A 19,892-nucleotide genomic window follows, 5' to 3' on the forward strand; every position below is an offset into this window, starting at 1 on the left:
GTGTTGCATTGGCACAGAAACCTGTTGGTGGAAAATGTGTTGCATATATTTTATATATTTACAAATATGGCATCAAAATGTTGAAAATCTGATTTCCCCCAGTGGCATATATTCATGGCTGCCAAGGGAAGCCAGGCTTCCCCAAACAATGGAATGCCCCAAAAATGTAATAATTTATATTTTGTCTCTCTGTGTTTCATAATTTTCCTTCAATTCACAAGAGGCTGAATGTAGCTCACCGGGAAAGCATCTGAGTGAGCGAAACTGCACCTCTGTCTCAGTTACGTGTAGCCCATCTATCTGATGCTGTTGGGTCAAAATAAGTATGACATTGTTGCCGCCCGTAGCATTGAATGCAAGGGAAGCCAGTGAGCATTTGGCTAGCAAAAAAGTATAAAATAATAGCCAATCAGCGTTGACCTAAACTGACTGAGCTCAACTGTGAATGGTTCTGGTGCACCCAAAACAATTGTCAAGGGAAGCCAGTTTGGATTTGGCTTCAACTGAAAATAAATCTTGTCTTTGTCCTCCGGTGGCTAGCTAGCTAGCTAAAATCGGCCCTTTCCTAAATTAGTCATGGATGGAGATAAGGATTTAGACTTGTGGTTTTACTTAATTCTCCGTAATGGCCAATGATTATAACTGTGATTCTGATCCAACCATTAATTCATACACTGTTTCTCTGGCCTGAGAGGATGGAAGATGTAGTAGTCTATACCCACCTAGCAAAATGTAGTTGAAAAGACGACTACGCCCGACGTCCAATCTCTGTTTGGTTTTGGTTGAAAGTTTCAACGACATGAAAACAACTTCATTTCAACGTACTTGCAGCCTATACACATGAACGCAGTATAAGAAAAATTGGTCTATGGACATTTTATTAACAATCATACATCACTCCAGTATTTACACACAGTATTTCTGTACAACATTTGTTCTAATTGTCTTTATTCCACCACTGACTCGAATCATCACCTGCTCATATTTCAAACATCCATTATTCCATGCCTTAACATTAAGTGAATTATTGCCATTACATTTTAACAAAGGCGATTCAATTCGGTTTTGATATTTCTTGTAACATTTCATGTAACATTTAGTAATCGTCATTATTTATGCAACCAACTGACTTTTGTTTTTTACAATTATATTGCTTACAAACAATGGAGTAAAACAAGTTTACATTTTGGGTTGGATATTGCATCATATTCTTACTCTTTTAATCAATGGCAACAATATATTGCAAAACTAATGAACCCAATGATCGACCAATCAACACTCTTGCAAGACTAATGAACAAATATCTGCAAAAGCTACGTACATCTTGGTCCATCTTAGAATGAAAAACGGTACAAATTCAGTATATCTTCCACTATGTCAAAATTGTGCGTGGTATATAAGTTTAGTATCACCTTTTAACCAATCCATTGCATTTTTGTTGAAAATGTTTTTTTTTTGTAAATCAACAATATGTCAAAGGATTCAACTACTGAAAACTGAAACAAACAAATGGATCAAACAGATCAATCCCACTTTTCAAGCCTGTTGAAGGCGTTTGGTGGTGGTGTGGTAAACACCATCCCACAGCTCTGCGTGACATGTTCTGTGGCCTTGCTGTTCCATTTCTTGACTGCCCCTGCAACACAGAAATAAACACATTTAGTCATGTTATGTATGTATATAAAACACAGTACTGGACATGGAGCATCAGTTACACCCGACACTTATAGGTGACTTTTGTCATCCGATCACTCAAAGCTGCATTAGATCTGGATGCACGAAAGTCACATTGTGCTCGCATTAGGTTCAGATCTGTCAGGATGGGCATTGTGTTCAGAATTTGACATAGTCTGGATGCAATCAGGCCACCAAATATGTACAAGCAATGTAAAGAGATGGGGTGAATGAGTGGTGAAAAGTACACTCTACACAAATCACTTTCAGAATAACAAAGAACAAACGTGAGTGCCTGAGAGGAAATAAACTGTGAAAAGGGGAGAGAAACTACGTTAATATCGGTGGACCCTTTTCCACTAATGTAAATCAACATAGATGATCGAACATATTCCCTATTGCTTACGTGATATACATATTTACCATCTAAACCATGTGACCTCTCACCTCTCTGGCTGTAGAAGTGTCTCACTGTGCTCCACCCTCGCTGGGTCCTCAGAAGAGATGAAGGCTGGGATGGGATGGAAGGATGAATGGATCAATCATTCAACAAGTCAATAAAATAAAGGGAGTGTTGATTAGCTTAAATATCCATCTCCCACCCATGGAGAGACCTACCTGTGACATAACAGGGGGTGAGGAAATAATCACTGGTTCATACACACATAGGACAGGGACAATGAGCCTATTTAATACAACACTACTATAGAAAGAAATAGCAATGGCGTCTTTTTGTAGGCACTAATTCCACCATGGTTCGTTGGACAAAGCCTATGGGGAAATGAATGGCTTTTTGGTAGGGTTTTTTAATGAATCTAGAAAATAAGGTCTGTGTCACGTCCTGACCAGTAGAGGGAGTATTAGTTATTGTAGTTTGGTCAGGACGTGGCAGAGGGTATTTGTTTTATGTGTTTCGGGGGTTATGTGTATTGTAGAGGGGTGTTTTATTTATGTGTTCCGTGGTTTTGGTGTATGTTCTGGTTTTTGTATTCTAGGGTTTTTCTAGTGGTTATATTTCTTTGTGGTCTGTGTGGCTCTCGATCAGGAACAGCTGTTCATCGTTGTTCCTGATTGAGAGTCATATTTAAAGAGCTTGTTTTCACTTGTTTGTTTGTGGGTAGTTGTTTTAGCACTGCTTTTAGTTAGCCTGCTAAACTGTTCCTGTCGTTCTTTGTTTATTGTTTTTTCGTGTTCACTTTAATAAATAAGTATGAGTATTCACGTACCCGCTGTGCCTTGGTCTCATCTATACGACAGCTGTGACAGAACTACCCACCAAACACGGACCAAGCAGCGGAGGAAGGAGCAACGGGTGGACTGTTGTGAGTCATGGACTTGGGAGGAGATTCTGGCCGGAGAGGGCCCATGGAGGAAGTCTGGTGAGGACCGGCAACGCTACTGGGGACCACGGCTGGCGAGGAAGCCGGAGAGGCACCCCCAATAAAAAAAATTGGGGGGCACATGGGTAGTTTGGCTAGGCCAAGGGTGAGTCCTAAGCCAGCTCCCCGTGGTTATTATGGGGAACGTATGAAGTGGAGAGCGCCGAGGTATGCTGAAGTGCACACGATCTCGCCCATACGCACGCACAGTCCGGTGCGAGTGATCCCAGCCCCTTGCAAATGCTGTGCTAGAGTGGGCATCCAGCCTGGTAGGAGGATGCCTGCGCAGCGCATCTGGTCACCGGTGCACCTCCTAGGTCCAGGCTACCCTACGCCCGCTCTACGCACAGCAACCATCAGGCCCCTGCACAGCCCAGCTCGCCCTGTACCAGCACTCCGCTCGTACAGGGCTACTAGTTCCATCCAGCCAGGACGGGTTGTGCAGGAGGTGCGATCGAGACCGCCTGTGAGTCTTCACGGCCCGGTATATCCACAGCCAGCATCACGCACCAGGCCTCCAGTGCGTCAGCTCAGTCCAACTCAGCCTTTTCCCGCTCCCCGCACTAGCCCTGAGGTGCGTGTCCCCAAACTGGCACTTCCAGCACCATGCATCAGGCTTCCAGTGCGGCAGCCCAGTCCAACTCAGCCTGTTCCCGCACTAGTCCTGAGGTGCGTGTCCCCAGGCTGGTACCTCCACTACCATCCCACGCATCAGGCTTCCAGTGCGTCAGCCCAGTCCCGAGCTGCCGACGACAGCGCCCTGTCCAGAGTGTACGGCGACAGTACCCCGTCCAGAGTGTCCGGCGACAGTACCCTGTCCAGAGTGTCCGGCGACAGTACCCCGTCCAGAGTGTCCGGCGACAGTACCCCATGCAGAGTGTCCGGCAACAGTACCCCGTCCAGAGTGTCCGGCGACAGTACCCCGTCCAGAGTGTCCGGCGACAGTGCCCCATCCAGAGTGTCCGGCGACAGTGCCCCGTCCAGAGTGTCCGGCGACAGTGCCCCGTCCAGAGTGTCCGACGACAGTGCCCCGTCCAGAGTGTCCGACGACAGTGCCCCGTCCAGAGTGTCCGGTGACAGTGCCCCGTCCAGAGTGTCCGGCGACAGTGCCCCGTCCAGAGTGTCCGACGACAGTGCCCCGTCCAGAGTGTTCGGCAACAGTACCCCGTCCAGAGTATCCGGTAATAGCGTATAGCCCGGAACCGAGTGAGACGGCCTACAGTTCGGAACCAAGAGAGACGGCCCACTGTTCAGAGTCGAGTGAGACGGCCCACTGTTCAGAACGGAGTGAGAGGGTCTACAGTCCAGAACCGAGTAAGACGGCCTACAGTCCGGAACCAAGTGAGACAGCCTACAGTCCGGAACCAAGTGAGAGGGCTTACAGCTCAGAACCGAGTGAGTCTGCCTACAGCTCAGAACCGAGTGAGTCTGCCTACAGCTCAGAACCGAGTGAGTCTGCCTACAGCTCAGAGCCGAGCTCGTCTGCCTACGGTCCGGAGCCGAGCTCGTCTGCCTACGGTCCGGAGCCGAGCTCGTCTGCCTACGGTCCGGAGCCGAGAAAGTCTGCCTACAGTCCGGAGCCGAGCGAGTTTGCCTACGGTCCGGAACAGAGTGAGTCTGCCTACAGTCTGGAGCTTCCAGAGTCGGCCTACAGTCCGGAGCCCCCAGAAACGCTATACAGCCCTGAGTATTCTGCAGGGGTGGACAGGTTGGGTGGGGGTTGTAGACCGGAACCTGAGCCACCTCCAGTATAGGTGGGTTGGGGAGGGGGGTGTAGCACAGGAGCCGTCGTTGACGGCAGCCACCCTCCCTTCCCTCCCTTTAGTTAGGGGTTTATTATTATTTATTTTTTGTTTAGGTGCATACGGGGTCTGCACCTTTGGGGGGGGGGGTAATGTCACATCCTGACCAGTAGAGGGAGTATTAGTTATTGTAGTTTGGTCAGGACGTGGCAGAGGGTATTTGTTTTATGTGGTTCGGGGGTTATGTGTATTGTGGAGGGGTGTTTTATTTATGTGTTCTGGGGTTTTGGTGTATGTTCTGGTTTTTGTATTCTAGGGTTTTTCTAGTGGTTATATTTCTTTGTGGTCTGTGTGGCTCTCGATCAGGAACAGCTGTTCATCGTTGTTCCTGATTGAGAGTCATATTTAAAGAGCTTGTTTTCACTTGTTTGTTTGTGGGTAGTTGTTTTAGCACTGCTTTTAGTTAGCCTGCTAAACTGTTCCTGTCATTTATTGTTTTTTGGTGTTCACTTTAATAAATAAGTATGAGTATTCACGTACCCGCTGTGCCTTGGTCTCATGTATATGACAGTCTGTGGTAAAACAGGCTTAGGAGTTTTGTTCTATGAGATAATCATCAGCTAACATCACTTTTTGTGAATTTCAAAGCATTTATGTAATCATAAAAAGCACATAAATGCTTCATAATTCATCAATGTGATGTTAACTGACTGATATTATCTCATAGAACAAAACATATATTTCCTAAGCCTGTTTTAACCTCAGACCTAATTTTCAGCATTTATCCTAAAACCCTATTCTTTCACCATAGGAATGTCTGAACAAACCAGAGGTAACTCATTTCCGTTTTTTAGGACTACAATCTGGTAAGCTCTATAACATGCCTTCTTAACTGCCCATGGTCAGCTGAATTAAGTTGTGATGATTTTAATTAAATATAAAACTTCAGTCTCACAGACAACATCATGTTAATAAATGTAGTGTATAACAAGAGGTGGTCCAGCTCTGAGTCTGGGTTTGATTATGATAATGCTATCTCTTACCTATCCAGCTCTGAGTCTGGGTTTTATTATGAGACTACTATCTCTTACCTATCCAGCTCTGAGTCTGGGTTTGCTCATGATTTCTGGGCCACTGAAGCAGACTGGGATGTTACTGCCTGAGAGGTTAGTCTGCCCTTTGACCTCTTGAGGAAGATCCAATGTCATCAAGCGGCTCTGTTTCTTCATCAGACAGTGGAGTCATACGTGAGAGGAGCTCCTTAGTCTGCCATTCCTGAGGGAGAGAAACACAGGACTGATTACAAGGCAGCCATAGAGTACTGTAGAGGTACATCTCAATAGTCTACAGTGGCTTCCTCTATCTGCTTTCTTTCATTGTCACTGATCTGAACAGGAGACAGGTGAAATCATTATGTTGTTTGCTTTCACCCATCCAGTTCTTTCAGATCAGGAGGGCAGGAAGGCATGGTGGGACAGGGGGAGCAGGATCTGCCTTTGTCATATGACTAGGAAAGTCCCTGCAGTTTTTTTATGAAACGTGTTAGGCAAAGAATGGAAAGTACACTATGCTTGCAGGCTTAGATTTACATTCTGTTTACCATCTGTCTAAGTAGTCTGACAAATTCATCATAATAATACTGCTAAACTGCAAATAGTTGTTAGATTAATTTAACTGTAAATACATTTGCCCATTGATTGTAGAGATAGAAAACAGGAAGGGGGGGAGTTTTATGAGGAAGGAAACCTTGACCTATAGCTCAGAGTGAAACCAACATGTACAGTTGTATAACAGGAAATGTTAGGGACGTTTTAAAAGTCTATTGCTCTTTTATTTGTTCAGTTCGATAATTTGCATCTAGTCGTATGTTATGACTATGTGTTTTGTGGGGGATTGTAAAAGACTGTCAACTGTAAATGATATGTCTACAGTCATTCAGTAAAAAGGTGCTTTTGGGTGAATGTGTTTCCCACAGAACTGTGGATAGAAGTGTATTTACTTGCTGGTAGAAGAACCGGTTTCACAAGGGGGAAAAAATAAGTGATACTATCTAGGCTACATTTTCTAGGGCCAACTCAGCATTTTTGAATTCATGCATATTGTGCAGTTGAAGGTCATGCTGACAACCACCTTAATGATTAGTACAACTTGTATTCTAATGTTGTATCGTACAGGAACCACGTGTGGGTTCAGTGTATCGTACAGGCGCCACGTGTGGGTTCAGTGTATCGTACAGGCACCAAGTGTGGGTTCAGTGTATCGTACAGGCACCCCGTGTGGGTTCAGTGTATCGTACAGGCACCACATGTGGGTTCAGTGTATCGTACAGGCGCCACGTGTGGGTTCAGTGTATCGTACAGGCGCCACATGTGGGTTCAGTGTATCGTACAGGCACCACGTGTGGGTTCAGTGTATCGTACAGGCACCACGTGTGGGTTCAGTGTATCGTACAGGCACCACGTGTGGGTTCAGTGTATCGTACAGGCACCACATGTGGGTTCAGTGTATCGTACAGGCATCACGTGTGGGTTCAGTGTATCGTACAGGGTCCACGTGTGGGTTCAGTGTATCGTACAGGCGCCACGTGTGGGTTCAGTGTATCGTGCAGGCACCACGTGTGGGTTTAGTGGCCTTTTAGTGTTCCTTGTCCTTTCCCCAGAGTTCCCAGTTTTCCACAAGTTTACTTGTTTAACAAACACAATCACTGAGATGTCTTATGTTTAAAAGCAGGACTTGAAGTGAGGGGGGTATGTGAGGATATAGGCCTAACTCCTTATAGAGAAGGGCAAAAAGCATATGCTACCCCTTGTTTGCTTAGCCTTAGTAAAAACAACAGTCCAGATTATGTAAAGCGATATAGTCTATAACAATGATGAATTACACGATTCTTTCTGCATAGTCCACTAGACTATCGAAGGTCTTGCTCACCCTCAACATGGGTTCTTGGTAGGCCTAAGTCTCCGCAATTTAGAATATTATTATGATTATACCTTTATTTCAACTAGGAACATAGACTGAGACCAAGGTCTGTTTTACAGCTGGGCCCTGCGTATATATGTTTACACATACAGTTTAGGTACAATGACTAAAAAACTAAACAAGATAAAGAAAACGATCACAGATAACACAAAAAAAAATACAGCAACAGATTACATTTACACATAGGTTATTCTACTAACAGCACAAGAACTTGCATTACCCGAAACAGTTACAAGCAATACAAGAATAAAAATGCTCCAATAAATATTTAAAATGAGCAAGGGGGACAAGAGCCTCAAGTTTAAGTTTAGTCTGCAGGCTATTCCATAGGCAAGGAGCGTAACAGGAAAAGGCAGCCATACCCAACTCTGTGGAAATCACATGGGCATCAAGTGTAATCCATGCTTGAGACCTGGTTTTAGGAATTATAATTCTAATACTGATGAGTGATGATAAATAAGAAGGTATCTTATTCAGAAGTGCTTTATAGACAAACACGAGAGCATGTTGTTCTGGTCTCACGGACAGCGAAGTCCAACCCACATTTTGATATAAGACACAGTGGTGAGTTCTGTAGCTAGCACCCGTAATTGTCACGTCCTTACCAGTAAAGGGGTCGATTTGTTATTGTAGTTTGGTAAGGACGTGGCAGAGGGTATTTGTTTTCAGGGTTTTGTGTATGGGTTTAGATAGAGGGATATTTTGTGTAGAGTGTTTCTGGGGTTTATTGGTGTAAGTGTCGATGTAGAGGGGTAGTTGATTTAGGTGGTTCGGGGTGTGTGTGTATTGTAGAGGGGTATTTGATTTATGTGTTCCGGGGTGTTGGGTATGTTCTTGTGGTTGTATTTCTAAGGGGCTGTTCTAGTTTTAGTATTTCTGTGTTGGCCTGGTATGACTCTCAATCAGGAACAGCTGTACATCGTTGTTGCTTATTGAGAGTCATACTTAGGGAGCCTGTTTTCACCTGTCACTTTGTGGGAGGTTATTTCCGTGTTTAGCGTTATGCCTTACAGGACTGTCTATCGTCGTTGTGTTTTTGGTTTCCCTTCTTTGTCCAAATAAAAGAAGGTGAGTGTACATATACCCGCTGCGTTTTGGTTTCAATCCTACGACTACCGTGACAGTAATAAACCTAAGTGCGCAATGATGAGTAGCATCCAGCGATTTAAGTGTTGATGCCGTAGCATGCATGTAAATAATATCCCCATAATCTATAACAGACATAAAAGTAGCTTGCTCAATTTGTCTTCTATTTGTAGAGGACAAACATGTCCTGTTTCTATAGAGGAAGCCTGGCTTGATTTTTAGCCGTTTACAAAGTTGGTCAATATGCATTTTAAAAGACAGTTTATCATCCAACCATTTCCCTAAGTATTTATATGCAGAGACTTGACTAATTTGAGAACCATCTAAGCTCGTAAGTGCAAGTGTATTTTCAACCAACTTTTTGAACCTATTAAAAATCATAAAATGTGTTTTCTTTGCATTTAAAACAAGTTTTAGCTGTATAAAAGACCCTTGTAATATCTTAAAATCTGTCTCCAATAGTGATAATGCTTGGTCAGATGTTGAAGCGATAAAGTACATGACAATGTCATCAGCATATAAATGAATTTGACACTTTCTTATCTCATCACCGATATTGTTTATGTAGAGAGTGAACAGTAATGGACCAAGTATAGAACCTTGTGGGACCCCTTCAACCAACTCCAATGGCTCTGACTGGATGCCGTCGACTCCAAAAGCCTGACTTCTATCCTTTAGATAGTAATGAAACCAACGACAGGCATCCAATCCCAGTCCTATTGACGACAGCTTACCCAAAAGTATCGCCTGGTCTACAGTGTCAAAAGCTTTAGATAAATCTATGAACAAGGCGGCACAGTACTTTCTATTATCTAGGGCATTAGTAATATCATTTACAACACGTACAGTGGCCGTAATAGTACTGTGTTTAGGTCTAAAGCCAGATTGATTACTAGAAAGAGTATTGTTAACAATTAAAAAAGATTGTAGTTGCCTATTCACCAATGACTCAAGAATTTTAGCCAAACAGGAGAGCTTAGAGATGGACCGATATATTAGTGGTAGGCTATGCCTGTAGAAAAAGACCAAAAAGATAGAAGTGGTATTTATAGACTAAACAGTTTAACATATTTTTATTCAGGAGAATCAGGCTATTGAATCAGGCTATTCATTTCAGTGCAGCTGCGTTCTTATACATAACCATAGCCTAAACAGAACCGAAAACACTCCCGCCTATTTTGATCATGACAAAGCCTGCACATTTCAGCTATATTTCTCATTGATATAGCCAACTATTGCCTACAGATTTGATACACATGAAGCCCTATATTTAATCTGGATTTCACAAAAAAATAGCCTGACTAGGACCCTTTGACTTCTCCCCACCCCATATGTGTTCCCAATTACGCTAAATGTAGTCCTATTAATAAGCTTTGAATGTTTTCCTACTCATTTGCATTGGTTAAAAGGTGTCAGAGGAAGGCCCTAAAAACTGTCAAGGACTCCAGCCACCCTAGTAATAGACTGTTCTCTCTTCTACCGCATGGCAAGCAGTACCGGAGCGCGAAGTCTAGGTCCAAAAGGCTTATTAACAGCTTCTACACCCAAGCCATAAGACTCCTGAACAACTAATCAAATAGCTACCCGGACTATTTGCATTGTCAACACAATATTATTAATCAACCAGGTTGTCACCGAAATAATTATAATATAATAGTAGCCTTACCTTTTCATTTCATTGCTGCCAATACTGTTTTCTATGTTTGTTTTCACTTAATACACTGCTCCAAAAAATAAAGGGAACACTTAAACAACACAATGTAACTCCAAGTCAATCACACTTCTGTGAAATCAAACTGTCCACTTAGGAAGCAACACTGATTGTTATGCAAATGGTATAGACAACAGGTGGAAATTATAGGCAATTAGCAAGACACCCTCAATAAAGGAGTGGTTCTGCAGGTGGGGACCACAGATCACTTCTCAGTTCCTATGCTTCCTGGCTGATGTTTTGGTCACTTTTGAATGCTGCCGGTGCTTTCACTCTAGTAGTAGCATGAGACGGAGTCTACAACCCACACAAGTGGCTCAGGTAGTGCAGCTCATCCAGGATGGCACATCAATGCGAGCTGTGGCAAGAAGGTTTGCTGTGTCTGTCAGCGTAGTGTCCAGAGCATGGAGGCGCTACCAGGAGACAGGCCAGTACATCAGGAGACGTGGAGGAGGCCGTAGGAGGGCAACAACCCAGCAGCAGGACCGCTACCTCCGCCTTTGTGCAAGGAGGAGCAGGAGAAGCACTGCCAGAGCCCTGCAAAATGACCTCCAGCAGGCCACAAATGTGCATGTGTCTGCTCAAACGGTCAGAAACAGACTCCATGAGGGTGGTATGAGGGCCCGACGTCCACAGGTGGGGGTTTTGCTTACAGCCCGACACCGTGCAGGACGTTTGGCATGTGCCAGTGAACACCAAGATTGGTAAATTCGCCAGTGGCCTGTGCTCTTCACAGATGAAAGCAGGTTCACACTGAGCACATGTGACAGACGTGACAGAGTCTGGAGACGCCGTGGAGAACGTTCTGCTGCCTGCAACATCCTCCAGCATGACCGGTTTGGCGGTGGGTCAGTCATGGTGTGGGGTGGCATTTCTTTGGGGGGCCGCACAGCCCTCCTTGTGCTCGCCAGAGGTAGCCTGACTGCCATTAGGTACCGAGATGAGATCCTCAGACCCCTTGTGAGACCATATGCTGGTGCGGTTGGCCCTGTGTTCCTCCTAATGCAAGACAATGCTAGACCTCATGTGGCTGGAGTGTGTCAGCAGTTCCTGCAAGAGGAAGGCATTGATGCTATGGACTGGCCCGCCCGTTCCCCAGACCTGAATCCAATTGAGTACATCTGGGACATCATGTCTCGCTCCATCCACCAACGCCACGTTGCACCACAGACTGTCCAGGAGTTGGCGGATGCTTTAGTCCAGGTCTGGGAGGAGATCCCTCAGGAGACCATCCGCCACCTCATCAGGAGCATGCCCAGGCGTTGTAGGGAGGTCATACAGGCACGTGGAGGCCACACACACTACTGAGCCTAATTTTGACTTGTTTTAAGGACATTACATCAAAGTTGGATCAGCCTGTAGTGTGGTTTTCCACTTTAATTTTGAGTGTGACTCCAAATCCAGACCTCCATGGGTTGATAAATTGGATTTCCATTGATTATTTTTGTGTGATTTTGTTGTCAGCAAATTCAATTATGTAAAGAAAAAAGTATTTAATAAGATTATTTATTTCATTCAGATCTAGGATGTGTTGTTTAAGTGTTCCCTTTATTTTTTTGAGCAGTATACTTTGGGATACTAGTGCACAAAAAACATTGACAAATACAGTGTTTTACTCCACTTTGGCAACCCTTATAAAATCCTACTTAGCAACAGTAATATGCCAGAAACCAACTTTAAGAAACATTTGAATGTAGATAACATTTACCACAGTGTACAGACTCTGGACGTACCTCAGGTAGCATTTGTAATGATGAGTGCGGTCAGAGCTTGAATCTGTGGGAGAATAAACCAGTAATGAACAAGGACCGTGTGAAAGTGAAGATATAGTTTCATAGTACTTTGACCATATCTTAGTTGTCATCATTGCATTGATAAGGTGAAGTAATAGAGCATACACCTTTAGTCATACGGCTGAAGTTCTTGACAACTCACCATTTACAAAACCAGCACCTGCAAGATGCTGTACTTTCTTCTGTTTCATTGTACTACATTGCTTGGTGTTTCCTCTAAATCTGATGATGCCTAATAGAAGGAAACATATTAGTCAATAAAACATTTCTAGTTGATCCCAGAGTAAGTAGAACAATAATAATATCTGCTCAGCTAACCTTAGAACAGTGACTGTTCAACATGTAGATTATATCAACATACCTCTACAGCATTTACTGTCACTGGAGAAAAAGTCACTGTTGTTGGACTTTTTATCCTCCTTAGAATTATATATCCTCTTCTTCTTCTTCTTCTTCTTATTATTATTATTGCAGGAGCTATTAGGACTGATGCCACAACAACACCAATGATGATTCCAGTTTCTATTTGTGAGGATTGTGGTCCACATTCAGAATTGGACAAATTAGTTCCTGGTCTAAGTTCTTGAAGACCTAAGGATTTACACCTGTAACACATAATATAACAGTCTGAGACAGCAGTTTGATCATTCAACTTTCCGTTTTGTTGTAGATTTGTAGTTTAGTATATTGTATTATTTATCTTACACTTTTGATGTATGTAAACATATGTGAACTTACTGTGTGTATGTCTGGCAGGCTGTTAATGATCCATCTGAATAGGTATCACCAGTACCGTCAGAACACACAGTATCTGTAGATGTTGTTCCTGCATAAATACATGTTGAAATCTTAATGAAAAGTTGCATTTCGTTTTTCACCTACTAATTTAATTCCATGAACTGTTAATGATTATTCACACTGAAGTTACCAACTTGACTAAATTGACAGCATAATTAGCATTATGACTGAGAGAAGACCAACCTGTGTGGCTGATGTATTGACCAGGTTTACAGCTGCTGTGTCTCTGGGCTGCTCTACAACCATCCTTAGTTGGGTCTAGACAGTAGAACCCCTCCAGTGTTCCACAGACAGTGTCTGATGAAGGTCTACATGGCTGCTTTACCATCAAACCCAAACCTATAGAGAAAACATGTCACCTGGTATCTGAAGCTAAATGTAAAGTATGTTGTATTTCATTAAAACAACAGATGATATAGTAAAGTAGCTCAGTGATTATGCCCAGAACACAGAATTCTCACCTGGTATCTGAAGCTAAATGTAAAGTCTGTTGTATTTCATTAAAACAACAGCTGATATAGTAAAGTAGCTCAGTGTTTATGCCCAGAACACAGAATTCTCACCTGGTATCTGAAGCTAAATGTAAAGTCTGTTGTATTTCATTAAAACAACAGATGATATAGTAAAGTAGCTCAGTGTTTATGCCCAGAACACAGAATTCTCACCTGGATCACATGTGGTACAGTTGTTGCATGTTGTTTTACCACTGGGCTCATCAAGGAAGGTGGAGTCAATACAGGCCACACAGAAAGGTGTATGTTTAGATTTAGTACAATGACTATGTACACGATTTCCTGTTGAAAAGAGAACCAGAAAATAATGCAGTTTTGGTATTATTATTATAATTATTATTATTGCTGTTATTATAATTAACCCTTCATAAATATACACAAGGTCCTTACCAGGCCTACACATTATGCAATCTCTATCACCTATTTTATAGATGGCTGGATCATATGTGGAACAGGGCTCAATGTTTAGAAGTATAAAATGTATCTGCAAATAGAGAAGAAATAAAATATCACCATCAGCATACATTACATTTAAAGATGTGACACCAAACCCAAGATAACCTGTTATCTGAAAATTTAGTCAATAAATGTTAATGAAATGCATTTCTCTCCTCCATGTTTTTTCTATAAGGTTCTCAGTCAAATTGAAACTAAGACTATATAGTAGGCTAATAATAACTCTGATTCATATTTCATGGAGGAAATATTTACATTGATCATTTGTTTTGTGAAACATGCCAAACCACAAAATGTGCAAATCAGAAATGTTTCACTTACAGTCCATATCAAGCTTTCAAACTGTGCCATAGTTCCTCAATCCTCACCAACTCACTGGAAGACCCACACACTGGATTTGTGACGATCTTAGGAGTTTTGAAGTATCGAGATGAACAGACCTGTAGACTTAATGTATTTTAGTACATGTATAGTAAGAATAGCGCTATTATATTCTGCATAAATATTGCATACACTGCACCGTTAATAAATATAATATAGTAATATACTTTGGCTGGCCACCCCTGAGTTAACAGTCACCACCATCAATGTGAATAAAAGTGAACTGAATCATAATAAAATGTAATAACCTTTCAATTTGTATATTATGATATCTTGCTGAATTCAATCACAGGAAGAAAAAAAAATGAACAAGCTAGTTATCAACTTTGAGAAGTATGAAACAGAAATTGGCAAATAGTTATTAGAGAATGGTGCTCTCTTGTGGTGAAGTAGCCTTGTACATTGAGCAAAGTCCATTCTCCCAAAGACAGTATAGTATGAAGACAGACTAAAACTGATTCACCAATAGAAATCCTCGATCACACTTGTAGGTGATGTCATGGCGAAGTTGGCTAGCTCAACTCATGCGTAGAAACACGTCAATGGTCGTCTCGAGATAAAATGCGCATGTGCAAACCGTAAACTCAAAGGCACTTCAATATAGGTTGTTTTTGACGAAAATGAAAACGTGTCAATTTGTCACTATCAGGTAGGAATAATAACATGTTCAACTACATAAGACATTGGCTCCAATCTAGGTTGTGCCTTTAGATTTCGAGAAAACTTCATTTCTTTTTCAAACCCTGGCCTGGGGCCTCATTTATAAACCGTGCATATGTACAAAATGGACCCTAAAACATGTGTGAGACAGTTTTCAAGCAAAAGTTGGCATTTATAAAAACTGAACTTGACATGAAAATGTGCTCACCTTCCCACAAACTTTAGACCATGCCTATGGACAGTTTCTAGTGGCTGAAGTTTAGCATTGAAAACAGACTAGTATTTTGTACAAATGGGGGATATGATGGACAGGCTTATTCACAACAATAAACAGGTTAATAACATGATGCAATCATTTGCCATTAGTGAGAAGAGAGAATCTATTTTCTATAAATCTATAAATCTATTAGGTTGATTTTAGTGTTTGCTTTTCATGCATTGTGTAATTGATGTGTGTATATAGTGTAGTTGCTGTTTATTGATGTTTATGCAGGGCTCATCTGCGAAAGAGACCATGGTCTCAGCATGACTCCCTGCTTAAAGAAACGTTAAATAAGTGTTCTTATTGATTTTCATGATCATTGCATGATAAATTCCTCACCTTTTCAGTGATCTTTTAATACTCTCGAGGTAGCATAGGGCCTACAACAAGGAAGCCATTCATCCAATCTCTCATTTAATTTGACCAACTTCACAGTAGTAAACAGACAAGCTTTAACAAGTATTTTGCTCTATGCAATTGATCCTGTGGAACAGAAGGTTACTTCTGTAGCTTACGTCTGAATACAGTAATGTAACATTTATTTAGTAGACAATATTACATTTATACACAATCCATATTTTCATAATTATTGCAGAATACATAGCATATCTAATATGTCCAATTAAACGAGAGATGCGCATGGTAATTTGTTGTAATCTATGGCTACTTTGGGAGTATGAACCCATCATGGCTGGAAAAGGGGACGAATTGATGCTGCAATGATTATGGAAATGTAATAAATAATAGCCTTGGAAATAGATGCCTATTGATAATTATTTTCAAATGCAAAGAAACTAAATAGATTTTCTCACCTTTCACTAAAAGCAAATGATTAACCTGTTTATTGTTATGAATAAACCTGTCTAGACATTACATAATAATTCACCAAGATGAAAGTATGTCATTCTTAAAGTTAGGCTACATTCACAGAACATATAAAGTTGGCTATTTCTACGTAAACACGTAATATTTATATTACCCCAGCCTTGATCCCAGTAGTGTAGGGCCCTGGACAAATTTTACTTACTTTATGATCAGCGTCTTTGGGACTAATTAGTTGTTTCCATCGTTCCTAGATCAAGCACAGCTGAAGTCCTTTAATATATACTGTGACTTCTCTGTAAGTTGCCTTTATTTTCCGTTCTCCTACACGTGACGGTATGAGGAACTCATGATAATGCTGGAGGAGGAGAAGGACACCCTGATGCATGTTGGGACATGCCTTTCCTGTTACTTCATCAGATAACTTCAAATCAAATTTTATTGGTCACATACACATGTTTAGCAGATGTTATTGCGAGTGTAGTGAAATGCTTGTGCTTCTAGTTCCGACAGTGCAGCAATGTCTAACAAGTAATATCTAACAAGTTCACAACAAATACCTAATACACACAAATCTAAGTAAAGGAATGGAATATATAAAGAATATAAGAACATATAAATATATGGACGATCAATGTCAGAGCGGCATAGGCTAAGTTGCAATAGATAGTATAGAATACAGTATATACATATGAGATGAATAATGCAAGATATGTAAACATTATTAAAGTGACATTATTAAAGTGGCCATTGATTTCAAGTCTGTATGTAGACAGCAGCCTCTCTGTGCTAGTGATGGATATTTAACAGTCTGATAGCCTTGAAATAGAAGCTGTTTTTCAGTCTGTCTGTCCCAGCTTTGATGCACCTGTACTGACCCCGCCTTCTGGATGGTAGCGGGGTGAACAGGTAGTGGCCCGGGTGGTTATTGTCCTTGATGATCTTTTTTGCCTTCCTGTGACATCTGGTGTTGTAGGTGTCCTAGAGGGCAGGAAGTTTGCCACCGGTGATATGTTGTGCCGACTGCACCACCCTCTGGGGAGCCCTGCGGTTGTGGGCGGTGCAGTTGCCGTACCAGGCGGTGATGCAGCCAGACAGGATGCTCTCAATTGTGCACCTGTAAAAGTTTGTGAGGGTTTTCGGTGACAAGACACATTTTTTCAGCCTCCTGAGGTTAAATAAAAACCCCTATTACGTATTCCTGCGCCTGTTTCCAATCATTAGACAACATGACACTAGGGCAAGTGCATTGATTATGTCAAGCAATGCTTCAATGAGAAACCTCAAAGATTGATAAGTAATGTAAAAGAAAGGGTTTAGATAATGTATATTTTTTATTTTATTTAATCTTTATTTAACTAGGCAAGTGCCCCCCCCCAAAGTATTGGTCACTGATTATGATCCTCCAGGTTGTAGTCCAGCTGCAGGAGGAGGTATCCCAGAGGAAACAGGAAGTAGCTGATGTCAAAGGTTAGACTAGGCAGCTCTGCTTTTGCTCATGGATGTCTAAGTGCATTCATTTTGTCAATTGAGGAATGCTTCATTAAGGAACGTAAAGATTGACGAGTAAAATAAAGGGTGTATATGTACCTCCTGCAACACAGGGTTAACTGAAATGTAAAGGAAAGCATTGTGATCATTATCAAAAAGTGACCATCAACAAAATCAAATATGATTGGTTCATTAGACCTTATAGATGTATGGAGGTGCTGAATCCCTGCTTCTCCAGGAAGAGTAACTTGCATGATTAATCGCTCGTGGACAGACTACTTAAACATAGATGGTAGGGTTGGTCTATCATGATACAACAGGATGCGTGAGACAGCAGCCTTAGTTCCGGTGCTTTGGACAAATCACCATTTGTTTGGACCCCAGGAAGAGTCAGCAGCTAATGGGGATCCCTACTAAATACATTTCACAGGTGTTAATATCTTTCGGATTTCGGAAGGGGAAGGGACATTTGGCCCATAGACTTGCCGTAACTTGAAAAGAGGGAGGGTGGAGCTCTTTGTTCCGGTTCCGATTGTCATTCTCTTGACACGTATGTACCTAGAACTTAATCCAGCATCTGACCAATGACGCAAGATTTGAGTTCTGGGTTAACCTTGATTACTGCATGAGGAACGGCTAATGGGGATCATAATAAACTCATAATAAACTTCAATGAGAACCTGAAAGTGGTTGAGTAAAGCGAAGTGAGTCATAATAACCTCCCAACTTGTCCTATATTCCGACAGATTCCCCAAAAATATAATAATAATAATACATGGGATTTAAAGCGCCTTTCAAATTAAAAACAAGGACACTGTACAGCAAAGAGAATAAAACAAAGAACAAAACAATATAATTAAAACAGAAACAAAGCTACTTATGCTTGCTACATCTCCAGTCGAGTCATAATGTCCTCCAGAACAACATGAACATGTGTCACAATTAGTGATATTGTCAGCTGACTTTATCCATATCATCATGTCATCATGTGCTAGAATATAATATATCATCTGTTTTGATGAGTCAGAGCATACATCTGGTCACCGGCTAGGTTGTACTCTCTTGTCATTCCTAGTTGTTATCTTCTTCATGCTTCAAATTCATCTTCAAATGCAATGATGTAGTTAGCCAGGTGAATCATAACACCTTACATTAAGGCATACTTTAAGAAGAATTTATTCATAGAATTATACGTTATGAATCAGTAGTAAACATGGTTACCAATGAATCTCATTCCAGTTTAGTTTAGGCCTTGGGTTAGTTTCTAAGGTGAGGTTACACTGACTATACTGACAAACTGCACTGAATGGTAAACAATTTAAAACTCTTAATAAATGGTTGAACTTCATAAAAGCTATTGGCACCTTTAGAAAGCTGTGTGGATAAACCTGGTTCCAAGTCTTCCAGCATGAGAGGCTGACATTGAAGATCATCTAGGCTGTGTTCTCTTCTCCTGGAGCCAAACACCCCCAGACTGAAGTCAGTGATCAGGCTCTTCTCCCCATCATGCAGGTACCTCTATGGAGTAGTTTGATTGACATTTGATAAAGCTTCATCCAGGTCAATGTTTTGTACCTCACAGATAACAGATTCTCAAACAGAATAAACACGTAAATCAACTGGATACTACCCATGTAGTCAAGGTTGAATAAGTAAAAGACCAAATTGTCAAGTAATGCTAAAGTTTACCAATACATTACACCCATGACAATTTGGAAGATTTAAAACATAGCATAAAATACTGAATGTTTGTTTGTTTTAGAAAATCATTGATGACAGTTCAAAGTTCTACCAGAAACTGCAGCAGAAAGGAGAGAAAATCCCACCTGTTACTCTCATTGATGTACAGGGAGCTAAAGCTGAGTCTGGGGCAGTATAAGAAGCAGCTCCAACACCACAGAAGAAGATCTAATAGTGAAAGCAGTAGCTCCAACACCACAGAAGAAGACTTAATGTCACACACAAGTGGAGTAACTCCTGACAGCTGACAGCTATGGCGGTTCCGGACATGCGGGCGGCTCTGGCGGATCCGGACAGGCGGGCGGCTCTGGACAGGCGGGCGGCTCTGGCGGCTCCGGACAGGCGGGCGGCTCCGGACAGGCGGCTCCGGACTGGCGGGCGGCTCTGGCGGCTCCGGACTGGCGGG

The 19,892-nt window shown here is 41.9% G+C and overlaps 2 long non-coding RNA genes across 2 annotated transcripts; both read right to left on the reverse strand.

Annotated features, from left to right (window-relative positions):
* Nucleotides 1-861: 861 nt before the first annotated feature.
* On the reverse strand, nucleotides 862-16,762 carry LOC106572770 (uncharacterized). The gene is made up of 12 exons (XR_006759320.1): nucleotides 16,461-16,762; nucleotides 14,452-14,570; nucleotides 14,065-14,158; nucleotides 13,828-13,956; nucleotides 13,346-13,501; nucleotides 13,103-13,190; nucleotides 12,726-12,969; nucleotides 12,507-12,596; nucleotides 12,305-12,347; nucleotides 5,887-6,070; nucleotides 2,122-2,185; nucleotides 862-1,636 (listed from the first exon to the last, which is right to left on the reverse strand). It is a non-coding gene; the product is annotated as an uncharacterized lncRNA (long non-coding RNA).
* Nucleotides 16,763-18,898: 2,136 nt separating this feature from the next.
* On the reverse strand, nucleotides 18,899-19,868 carry LOC123727353 (uncharacterized). The gene is made up of 2 exons (XR_006759322.1): nucleotides 19,573-19,868; nucleotides 18,899-19,264 (listed from the first exon to the last, which is right to left on the reverse strand). It is a non-coding gene; the product is annotated as an uncharacterized lncRNA (long non-coding RNA).
* Nucleotides 19,869-19,892: the final 24 nt, after the last annotated feature.

This window comes from Salmo salar, chromosome ssa15, assembly GCF_905237065.1.
Source record: "Salmo salar chromosome ssa15, Ssal_v3.1, whole genome shotgun sequence".
Lineage (NCBI taxonomy): Eukaryota > Metazoa > Chordata > Actinopteri > Salmoniformes > Salmonidae > Salmo > Salmo salar.